The following is an 11,093-nucleotide window of genomic DNA, read 5'->3' as shown; positions in this document are numbered from 1 at the left end:
AAAACTATTTTTCATTATGAATAACTGTGAAGATTACAAGAATGGCAGTTATAAATATGCAAACACAGGTGCAGCTAGCATTTACACTTTTGGGGGCAGTCTGGGGAGGAATGGGTACTGAGAGGTCCTGGGTCAAAGGGAGCCTGGCATCAAAAAATAACTTAAGGAAATTCCCTACATTTATCAAATCGATTAAGGTTTGACTTCAACGTCTTTCCCCAAACCAACTTTCCCATTCCCAATTCCCATATTTATTTCTAGATCTTTCATAATTAGAGATTGTGTGTGTAATGTCAGCTACTCACTGTGAGAATTGTTCCTTGTGCAAGTTTCTCATCCTCTTGCTTGGTTGGTGCTAGCTGGGAGATGCAAGCAGCTGTGTAGTCAAGATGTTGCCATCTTCTCAGAGACTAATTTTATTAGTCCAAGCATTTTTTTGGCTCCAAATGTTATGGGTTGACCATCCTAAAAATGATATGTTGGAGTCATAATGCCCGGAACATTAGGATGTGGCCTTATTGGGAGACAATCTTTACACAGGTAATCAAGTTAAAATGAGGTCATGAGGATGGGCCCTAATCCAATGACGGGTGTCTTTATAAAAAGGGGAAACTTGGACACAAAGACAGACATGCATAGAGGGACAAATGCTGTGAAAAGACACAGGGAGAAGACCATCCACAACCCCAAGAGAGGCCTAGAACAGATCTGTCCCTCAGAGCCCTCCAGAAAGAAGCAACCCTGCCAACACCTTGATTTTGGACCTCCTCCAGAACTGAAACAATACAGTTCTGTTCTTTAAGCCACCTAGTTTTGGCACTTTGAACAGCAGCCCTGACAAACTAAACATCAAGTATCTCAAATCTTAAAGGGCATACTTTGTGGTATCCTAGGATGCTGGTTCGCTGTTCTGGCATCTCAGCATACTGGTGCATGACGATGGTTTGTTAGGTTTATTATATATTGTTATTCTAATTAATAATAGTTGAAGTGATAAAATATTTTAAAAATTCTTCTTCTCTTATGTATAAGAATTGATTAAAATTCTCCCTGTAATAAAATCCAGGAGGACTCTGACCCATTTAAATTCTGATGTGCTTCCTGGAATGCCATAGAAATAGATGGAAATATAATTAACATGCTTGCAATTGCAAACCACCTTGGGTATGCTCAATGAAGTGTTTAGCACATGTGACTGTCATCTGCCCTGCAAATATAGAGAAAAAAAAACCGCCACTGCTCTCCATAAGACCAACTTTCAAACTCTTAGTCGCAATCTACCCATTTTGAAAGAAGTTGCCTCACCTGGGATTCCATTTCCTGAATGACTGGTGCATTGTTTTTAGGACAGTATTTCTCTCTCTTACACGATCATTATGGAATTTGCACCAACACAAAGTGTATCTACATGATGTTACTAGGCTATGGTAATCAGAAAGGGAGAAATTTATCCTAACCAATACTGCATAACTATGTTGGATGCATTTTACTAAATTAACAAACTTGTTTAGAAGAAAAAACTCATAGATACCAGCCATCACTGTTGGTAAAATTCAATAAACTTTCATCAGAACAACTTAAACATAACTTTATATTTTCTGGGTCAATGCTGAGTCATTGATTATTATTTTACGTGTGTTTTCCAGTCAGCTTAGATTGATCATAACTAGATATTTAGGAGCTTAGGTGAATTTTTTAGAGTACTTACCAGTGGGATTAATTTAAATGTCAAAAAAGTAAAGTAAGTAAAATCACTGTAATGAGGATCCCCCTCCAAATGACAACCACTAATGGAATTTCATTATTCTCCTCTAGTGCAGAAGACACTCCTGAGGGTTACTTTAAAGAGTCATTTCTCAACTTTTTTGACTTAAGAATCACATTCATGGCAACATCTAATGTTCTGAACCCTCTTAGCATTTTGTAGTCTTTTCATCATTTTTGCAGGGTATTGAATAAGAAATGGTATTAAGAAAAATCTTTTACTTAATATATATGATTAAAAGATATAAGATCTTTTACTTTAGATATAGACAGAAGTATAACTGAAAAAATAAATTTCACTTTACTGTAATTTTTAGTACTATCCATATTCTATGAAAGCAAATTGCTATCAACAAAACAAAGATGACCTACTGAATGGGAGAAGATATTTGCAAACAATATATCTGATAAGTGGCTAATATCCAAAATATACAAAGAACTCATACAACTGAACGTCAAAAAACAAAAACAACTCTATTAGAAAATGGGCAGAGAATCTGAATAGACATTTTTCCAGAGAAGACATACAGATAGCCAACAGGCACATGAAAAGATACTCAACATCACTAATAATCAGAGAAATGCAAATCAAAGCCCCAGTGAGATATCACCTCATACCTGTCAGAATGGCTAGCATCAAAAAGACAACAAGTAACAAGTGTTGAAGAGGATGTGAAGAAAAGGGAACTGAACCCTCAGGTACTGTTGGTGGGAATGTAAATTGGTGCAGCCACTATACAAAACAGTATGGAAATTCCTCAAAAAATTAAAAATAGAATTACCGTATGATCCAACATTTCCACTCCTGGGTATTTATCTGAAGAAAACAAAAACATTAATTAGAAAGGATATATGCACCCCTATGTTCACTGCAGCATTATTTACAATAGCCAAGATATGGAAGCAGCCAAAGTGCACACCAATAGACGAACGGATAAAGAAGATGTCGTATATATGTACACTGGAATATTATTCATCCATAAAAAGAATGAAATATTGCCATTTGCAACAACGTGGATGGACCTAGAGGGAATTATGCTGAATGAAATAAGTCAGAGAAAGACAAACACTGTAGGCTTTCACTTATATGAAATGTACAAAACAAAACAAGTGAACATACATAAAACAGAAATAGAGTTTTAAATACAGAGGATAAACAGGTGGTTGCCAGAGGAGAGGGGTTTAGGGGGAGGAAAGCAATAGCTAAGGGAGACTGAGGATTATTTTCCAGTTGCAAAATAAATGAATCATGGGGATGAAATATACAGTATGGGGAATATAGTCAACAACTAAGTAATGTTTTTGTATGGTAAAATTCGTAACTGGAATTATTATGGTGATCATTCTGAAATCTACAGAGAAAAATCACTACGTTGTGTAACAGGAATTAACATAGTGTCGTAGGGTCAATTATACTCCAAAACCGAAAAACAAATAAACTCATAGGAAAAGAGATCGGATATGTGATTACTAGAGGCAGGGCAGTGGGGACTGAAGGAAGGCCGTCAAAGGTACCACAAACTTCCTGTTGTAAGTAAATCCTAGGGTGTAATGTACAAAGTGATAAATAGAGTGAGCACTGATGTATGTTACGTTTGCAAGTTGTTAGGAGAGTAAATTCCAAGAGCTCTCCTCCCACACAATTTGTTTTCTATTTCTTCAATTTTGTATCTACGTGAGATGATTGATGTCCCCTAAACTTATTGTGATGATCATTTCATGATTTATGTAAGTCAAATTATGCTGTAAACCTGAAACTTACACAGTACTGTATGTCAATTATATCTCCATAAAACTGGAAGAAAAAAAAGCGAATTGCTGACCATGTGAAGGCATACAATTTAATTTACTTGAAATAAATTATTTCATAAAAAATACATTTCGGACAAACTTTCAAATGACAGATGATGTTGGTTTAGTGACAATACGTACGAAAATGTGGGTTGAAATTTAACGTGTTTTAGCAATCAAAACTAGACAAAATTTGCTTTCATAACTTATGAAATCAACTGAGAATTTTTTTTAATTTTGGAAGTTTATATTTATGCTTTGTATTTAAAATACCATATCAGAGAGAAGGTTTTAAAGTGCCATGGTGAGCATTTCTTTACATATAGACCATTTTGATGTGGCTAGTCTTTATTCCCAATAAATGAAAATCTAAATTGGATATAACAATAATATATTTTGCTTTAAAAATGTCTTTTGGGGCTTCCCTGGTGGCGCAAGTGGTTGAGAGTCCGCCTGCCGATGCAGGGGATGCGGGTTCATGCCTCGGTCCGGGAAGATCCCACATGCCGCGGAGCGGCTGGGCCCGTGAGCCATGGCCGCTGAGCCTGTGCTCCGCAACGGGAGAGGCCACAACAGTGAGAGGCCCGTGTACCGCAAAAAAAAAAAAGTCTTTTGGAAGTTGTAGAGCCATCTTCATATTCTACAAAAGGTTTATTCTAACTTACAGATAAGGCAAAGATCACTGATGCAAATATATAGAATTGGTATTACCTTTATGTCTGTCCTTAACTTTTATGTTCCAAGATCAAAGTTCTTGAGCTTTTTGTCTTTCAGCAATGGTCATTTGTAAGTCTAAACTAAACAATTAGTGTCAATGAATAAAGGGCACTGAAAGCTGTACAACTGTAAATGGAAGCAGAGGTGTTTAGCTGAGTCCTGGTTATACACATCAGAGTTCTCCTGATACCTTATCCCAGCCGTTTAGGAGACTCCTGGAGGTTCTCCTGCTGTCATGTTGTAAAGGGAAAAAATATTAAAATATTATTTAAGATTGGATTAAGATGGCTGTCTGGGTGTAGATGCATCTATTCCCTTCCCACCTCAAATACCTTGGAATGAAGAAAAAAATATATATATATTTAAAAGGAAAACTCATTAACTGAACTGTTAGAAAATAATCTTCCTAGCATACTAGGTAATCTTAAGAAGTTTCTGAAATAGAGAAATCAAACAGGATTGGAATGACAGAGACACAAGACTGGAGGGCATCATAGCCCAATACACTGCAAGCGTTGATTGGCCAGTGGCTTTGGGAATGCTCAAAATTGAAAATCCAGTCAATAAAGAGAGCAGGAGGGTTCCCACACCATCATTTGTGTTAGTCTTTGTAGGAGCAGTAGAAATTTCCCCTGGGCTAAAACAATGAGAATGAGCAGAGGACACAGGAGAGTTGGTGCTCTAGGTAGCCAGTGACCCCAGGAAGAAATGAAGCCGCAACACCCAGAGGAAGGGTCCTCAGAATACCCCAGCAAGACAGGCTATGCCGGCCATAATCACCACCAGAGTCAGTGTTATAAGCAGCGGGCATTCACCAGTAGATGAACCAGCTCTCAGGTACCCACATGAAACAGGAGGCCGAATTATATCATCCTCAAAGCAGGAGGTAATGTGTGGTAGTGTCTAACGTTGGTAAGCCAAGAAACAAAGCCGAAAGCCTATTACTTAAAGTTATGGTGGAAAGTACCAGAAAAACTAAGAACCCAAACATTGAAAAGGGACATGACAGTGTTTCTGGACTGGGAGTAGGTGAGGCAAGAGGCTGTTTTTCATTCTGTAAAGTTTAATCTTTGTTTCTGTTTATCTTCTTGTTTTACAATATACATTATTGTAAACTAACGAATTATTAACAATGTAATTCTAAGAATATTCATTTTCTTTGGTGTGACATTTTAAAACGAACCATCATGTATGTATAAAATGAAAGAAATTCAATAAAGATATTTCCATTAAAATAGCAGCAGAACTTCTAAATACCTTGGAGAGGATGTTATAAAAAAATAAGCAGGCTTGGTGCCACAGGCCTGGGGAAGATGCTGTTGGTGAAACACTTGCAGACAATCCTTCCGCGCAGGGTAGGGGGGATGGCGATCCAGGGGGCGCTGGCGGTGAGCAGGACAGGACGGGGCGGGGGGCGCATGGGGCGAGGTCCGTCAGTGCTCGCTCCCTGGCTGCGCTCGGAGACCATTTTTTTTTTTTTTAGCACCTTTATTGGAGTATAATTGCTTTACAATGGTGTGTTAGTTTCTGCTTTATAACAAAGTGAATCAGCTATACACATACATGTATCCCCATAACCCCTCCGTCTTGCGTCTCCCTCCCTCCCTCCCTATCCCACCCCTCTAGGTGGACACAAAGCACCAAGCTGATCTCCCTGTGCTATGTGGCTGCTTCCCACTAGCTAATTATTTTACATTAGGTAGTGTATATATGTCCATGCCACTCTCTCACTTCATCCCAGCTTACCCTTCCCCCTCCTTGTGTCCTCAAGTCCATTCTCTCCGTCTCCGTCTTTATTCCTGTCCTGTCCCTAGGTTCTTCAGAACTTATTTTATTTTATTTTTTTTAGATTCCATATATATGTGTTAGCATACGGTATTTGTTTTTCTCTTTCTGACTTACTTCACTCTGTGTGACAGACTCTAGGTCCATCCACCTCACTACGGAGAACTTGACTGTCTTACACAGCTGAGCTCCCAGGATGGGAAGGGCAACCTGGGCGATCCTCCCCCGACGCGGCCCACGGTGGGTACCAACCTAACGGACACGGCGGCTCAGAGAAAGACCACCATCCGGGGGCTGGGGGGTGGTGCATGGGCCCCATCTGGTCCAGTTACTATGGAAACTGTCATTCTCTCCTGTTCATGGTGGACGCCTCTAACCCCACCCAGCTCTCTGCATCCTGTGCGCAGCTCCTGGGTCTCCTTTCGGCAGGACAACTTGAAGAAGCATCGGTTCTGATTCTCTTCAATAAAATTGACCTGCCCTGTTATATGACCATAGAAGAGATGAAGTCGTTAATCAGGCTCCCAGACCTCAGTGCTTGCGCCAAGCATAATATCACCACGTAGAAATCAGTGCCCGGAAAGGCACTGGCTTGTCAGAAGTGCTACGCTGGCTCCAGGACATCCACAGAACTAATGGTTGACTACAGGGCAGAGAAGCATGGCTGGCCCGCTCTGTGGCAAGAAAGCAGAAGCAGCATTGCTTGGCCTCTGGCTATCTGTTGCTTTTATAAGGGCAGAGTAAGCCCCAGAAGATCGGGTTCTGTGCTGAGTTGCAGTGATGGGTAAACTGAGGCACCCAGGTGACAGAAACTCCTGACATCTGCCCTCTGGCTCCAGCGCTGGGAGAGGAGGACAAGCCTGCCAGGTGGCTTGTGTCCTACACCATCCTGGGATGGTTCTAGGGGATTTGTTCCCCTCCCCCCAGGAGAGCTGCTCTCTCAGCTCTGACACAAGCTCCAACCTGTTGAGTTTCTGATACCGTGACAGTATAAGGAAGCTTGTGGGAAAACCCCTATTGCTTGGTGCATTTGTGTCCTAGGGCCTCTGTAACAAATCGCCACAAACGGTGGCTTGCAGCAGCATAAACTTAACGTTCACGGTGTTGGAAGCCAGAAGTGTGGAGGCTCTGAGGGAGAATCCGTTCCCTGCTTCTAGTGGCTGCTGGTGCCGCTTGGTGTCGTTGGCTTGTGGCTCGCAGGACTTGAGTCTCTGCCTCTGTCTTCACGTGGTCTTCTCTCCTCTTTTTATAAGGAGGATGTAGGGCCCACCTTAAATCCAAGGTGATCTCATCTCAAGATCCACAGTTACATGTGCAAAGATCTTTTTTTCCAAAGAAGGTCACCTTTGCATGTTCTGGGGGTTACAACTTGGACATATCTTTTGGGGCCACTATTAAACCTACTGCAGTCTGGTAAGAAAAAATAAAAAAATAAGCACACCTACTCAATGAAATCTATAATACTTAAGAGCATAAAAATTAGGCTTGAATGTATTGGGGAAAATCCACATTACTCGATGAGAATAAGCAACCATAAAATATCAGATTTGCCACGAGTAATCTAAAAAATTAATAAAAACTCCATGGGAGTTTTTAGAAAATAAAACTTGAAGGTGCTTCTTGATTTCATCTGATAGAGGTATACAAGAATATGTGTTTCCCCTAAAAAGTAGCAACGAAGGGAACTTGCCTGACAGAGGGAAAACATATGATAAAATTATAATAACTATGAGTAGGTAAGGGCACATAAATAGGTAAGTAGGCCAACAGAACAAAATAAAGTCGAATAACCGGCCCAACTATGATTATTACTTCAATGATCAAAGTGGCCTTTCTTATCATTGGAGAAAAGACAGACCATTCTATAACTTATGTTGGAACAATTGGCTATCTATTGTTCAAAAAGAAAGTTCTCCCTCACACCATATGTAAAAATATATCACATATGGATTAAAACCTAGTTTTACAAATAAAATTATAAAAGTTTTAAAGACAGTATAAGAGAAGTTATTTTTCTTTGGGTGGGAAAAGCCTTACCTAAATCCCAGGAATCAAAAAGGAAAACACGAAGCTGTGAACTCGCATGTATGTTCAGGAAAGGGATTAAGTTTGAGGTAGGAGGTGAGGAATATATACTGCATATTTTTGTATTATTTGAATCTTGTACAATCACGTTAACTTAATATATTATCTATGTTCTTTACTTTAAAAATAAAGAATCAGTAATATCTCATAACTAGCAGCTTCTCACAATTTCTTGTGTATGCCAATCTCACTCTACCTTCGGGAGCCCTGACTGGAAACCATTGAGTTACGCCACCTAAACCCCCTCTACCAATGGCATTAGCCCTGCTCCCTGGAGCAAGGGGCAGGCAGGTGAAGGAATGCCCAGAAGCTGCTTACATTTACCTTCAACTTGAATTTGTTTCTTACTCACATGATAGATCACATCATTAGGGATCTGCTTACCCAAAAAGTAGTTTTGCAAGGAACTTACCTGGTTACTAGCGTTATTGTTACATAGAATTTGCAAGCTGATAAATTTCTTTTTGGCTCCTTTTAACTCCTTTGTTTGTTTGTTTTTTTGAAACTTTTCCCTACCTCCTATAAAGTTATCTTTTTACAATTTCTAGACTCTCAATGCCCCTATATAACATTTTCACTCCTCACAGATGAACCCAACCCAATTTTACCTTCCCTAAAGGTTTCAGCTTTCCCATTTTCTTAGTTCTATCTGTTTTCACAATTATATTAAAATCTTTTCTAAAAGAAGTAATGACCAATAAGGTGCAAAAACTGACACATGTGTCTCACTGATATTGACATTAAAAAATGGAATCTGTTACCCCTAATAAAACCCTATAATTAATGGACTATATGGAAAAATCTTGTCAAGGCAGTATTTTTCTCATTTCTTTCCCCCTTTTTCTTATAACAATATTTAAACAACATTAAAAAAAAAAAAAAAAGGTCAGCACCTTTCCAACGTGCATCTGAAAGACTTTTAACTCTTACTTAGATTGAGTCTTGATTGTGTGCTTAAATACTGCTACGATGACTTGAACAGAGGAAGAATGAGATTCAGCTGAGCTGCATGTACTTTTTCTTTTGCGCTTTATGAACACCCAGGTGTTTGAGAAACTGATTATTAATGAGTTTCATAATCTGGTCTAGCAATTCTTCAGAAATCCAAGATCTGTTGACAAACCTACAACTTTCAAAGTTGGCTTTTCTCCGATTTAAAATGCCTTAATCTGATATTTTACATTTAAAAATTGCTGTTGTTTTTTGAAACTCTAAGATAAAACTGTGCTTTTTTGAGTAGTCCTATTCTAGTCTTGGTCCCTGGTAGGAAGAGTTGCATCTCTAACAGCTTTCCTTTTATGGGCTCCTAAAGTAATTCTAAAATGGGCAAGTTTTCCGCATTTCATTGGTTATTAACTGCATCTAGCCAATTGCAGGAGATCGACTTTCTCGGATCTCAGCCCCTCAACACAGATTTTGCTGTATTTTGCCATGAGTTCTGAAGGGAGCTAACAACAATGCATGTAAAATTCTTAGCTCACTGTCTGAAACATAATAGCTGCTAAAATATTATTGATTCTTACTGCTCCTTTGCATGGCATAATCACCACCAAAGCAGCACTTATAATAATAGTAAACATATATTGAATGTTTATAAATGACACAGTATGGTGTTAAGCACCTTCCAGGGGATTAGCTAATGAAATAGATATAACCTTATTATCCTCCTTTTACAGATGAGAAAACTAAGGCTTTGAGGGTTTATTCAAGTTTAATCAGTGGGAGAACTGGGATGGAAGCCAGTTGTCTCCATAGCTGGGGCTCCTCAGCGAGGAATAAGATCAAGGATCCCTTTACCAGCCTAAAGTCATTATGGTGCAGAAGATGCATAGAAAACATCAAAAAATGAGCTACTAGGGAACTAATTTCTCCATAGAGCATGACATTCTATATTTGCCTTCTATTGATTGCTACTACCGCTCACCATAATGGTGCCTCTAACTGCAGTTCATCTCCTTTTCTGTGGCCAGTCTTTGAATTACGAATTTTCTCAGTTTTCAATAGAGTAAGAATTCAGCTTTGTGAGATGTGGGGAATTAAATAAATGAAAGAGGATTTACTGAGGTCAGTTGCAATAGATTGCTCTTCAGTGTTCTTCAGAATCACCAGTCCTGCTTAGAATCAAATGCAGCCCATGGACTTCCATTTGCTGTCCAGAGTTAGCGTCTTATCACTCTGCTGAATTCCTTTCAATTTCTACACTTGAAGTCATTGGTCTCACTTAGTTCCTCAACTTGATTTCCTCCTGCTGTCGGAGGCTGCTGAATAGCTGTCTGGAAAGCCACTATCAGCAGCTGTCTCTCCCCTGCCAAGGAAAGGCTTTAACAGTGAAAAGCTGCACACTGCTTCAGATTTGCATGCATGTGTGATTTTCATAAATTGAATTGAAATGATTCAGAAGGAAAAAATGATTGAGAGGTGGTGCAGCAGTGACACAATATCCCCATGAGGACTATGAAGTGATATCCCAAGCATGCTGTTCATTCTTGTTTCTACAACTACAGGATAATATTTATCTGGCTTTTGCATAGTGTATCAGGTGACAGGAGGAAGCCTAAGTAAGATGCTAACGCCTCTGCTGTATATATTAAGCTGTAACACTTTTTCTCTGGCATTTATTTACTAAACCACAGATGCTCAAAAGAAAAAGGATCTTGAGGTGTCTATTTGCCTGTCTTTTTGTCTTAAGCACTGATCTCTTAAAATAATTCTGCAACCTCTCTCGTTTATCTATGTCAGTATTTATTACAGGGCTTATTGTCATTTTTCATTAAGAAATATGAGGTACGTTTTCAAACATAAATACTTTAAATAGTAAATACTGCACTTCCCTTCTACTGACAGCCCCAACCAATAAAGGACCAGAATCTCATGACTGTCTGGTTCTCCTATTACTGAGAGCTCATTATAAAATGATAGCATCTGGTAATTGTCTTTGAGTAGAAATTTAA

At 39.1% G+C, this 11,093-nt stretch overlaps 1 pseudogene; it reads left to right on the top strand.

The window, feature by feature from the left end:
* Positions 1 to 5,035: 5,035 nt before the first annotated feature.
* On the top strand, positions 5,036 to 6,700 carry LOC103070411 (ADP-ribosylation factor-like protein 16 pseudogene; annotated as a pseudogene).
* Positions 6,701 to 11,093: the final 4,393 nt, after the last annotated feature.

The sequence above is a fragment of the Lipotes vexillifer genome, unplaced genomic scaffold (genome assembly GCF_000442215.2).
Source record: "Lipotes vexillifer unplaced genomic scaffold, Lipotes_vexillifer_v1.1 scaffold509, whole genome shotgun sequence".
Lineage (NCBI taxonomy): Eukaryota > Metazoa > Chordata > Mammalia > Artiodactyla > Lipotidae > Lipotes > Lipotes vexillifer.
This window is presented reverse-complemented; position numbering and strand designations above follow the sequence as displayed.